The sequence below is a fragment of the Lithobates pipiens genome, unplaced genomic scaffold (assembly GCF_037356315.1).
Source record: "Lithobates pipiens isolate NorthernLeopardFrog02 unplaced genomic scaffold, aLitPip1_a1.2 Scaffold_19, whole genome shotgun sequence".
NCBI classification, from domain to species: Eukaryota; Metazoa; Chordata; class Amphibia; order Anura; family Ranidae; genus Lithobates; species Lithobates pipiens.
The window spans coordinates 579,245,617-579,247,076 of record NW_027507764.1 but is presented as its reverse complement, the minus strand read 5'-3'; positions in this window follow the sequence as shown (position 1 = coordinate 579,247,076).

Sequence of the window (1,460 nt, the reverse complement as noted above, 5' to 3'; positions counted from 1 at the left end):
CTTGTGAAGCGAGGGGCGGGAGTCGGGAGCTGAAGACGGCAGTACGGAGGTGTATGTGTTGCTGATGGGTGGAGGAAGCTGTAAAATTGAAGAGGCTGAAAGCTGCATTCCCCTCTGCCCCACCTTCCCACTGGCCTGTTTGCAGCAGAAGTTGGCTGTTGCTGATGGAGACACTGATGGCTACCAATACTCTGCGATACTCTGCAATACCCTGCCAATACTCTGCCAATACCCTGCCAATATTCTGCCATTACTCTGCCATACCCTGCCAATACTCTGCCATACCCTGTCAATACTCTTCCATGCCATGCCAATACTGTTCCATACCATGCCAATACTCTGCAATACCATGCCAATACTCTGCAATACTTGGTGATACCCAGCCATACTCTGCAGTACTCGGTAATACCCAGCCATACTCTGCAATACTCGGTAATACCCAGCCATACTCTGCAATACTCGGTAATACCCAGCCATACTCGGCTATACCCAGCCATACTCAGCCAATATTACAGTGGGGGAGATGTCCATTACAGTGGGGGAGATGACGTGGATATTACAGTGGGGGAGATTGTGGATATTACAGTGGGGACTATATGGTGGTGGAATTTTCACAGGTTTTTGCAAATTCAATTATTATTTGCTGATCTGAAAAATGATCCGATCCGTGACTCTGATCCGAAGAACAATCTGATCCATGAGTTTTTTAATCCGTTGCACCCCTACTGATGGGGACATTGCTGGAGACACCACTGATGGGGAAATTGCTCGAGACACCGCTGATGGGGATATTGCTGGAGACACCGCTGATGGGGACATTGCTGGAGACACCACTGATGGGGATATTGCTGGAGACACCACTGATGGGGACATTGCTGGAGACACCACTGATGGGGACATTGCTGGAGACACCACTGATGGGGACATTGCTGGAGACACCGCTGATGGGGATATTTCTGGAGACACCACTGATGAGGACATTGCAGGAGACACCACTGATGGGGATATTGCTGGAGACACCACTGATGGGGACATTGCTGGAGACACCGCTGATGGGGACATTGCTGGAGACACCGCTGATGGGGACATTGCTGGAGACACCGCTGATGGGGACATTGCTGGAGACACCGCTGATGGGGATATTTCTGGAGACACCACTGATGAGGACATTGCAGGAGACACCACTGATGGGGATATTGCTGGAGACACCACTGATGGGGACATTGCTGGAGACACCGCTGATGGGGACATTGCTGGAGACACCACTGATGGGGACATTGCTGGAGACACCACTGATGGGGACATTGCTGGAGACACCACTGATGGGGACATTGCTGGAGACACCACTGATGGGGACATTGCTGGAGACACCACTGATGGGGACATTGCTGGAGACACCACTGATGGGGACATTGCTGGAGACACCGCTGATGGGGATATTTCTGGAGACACCACTGATG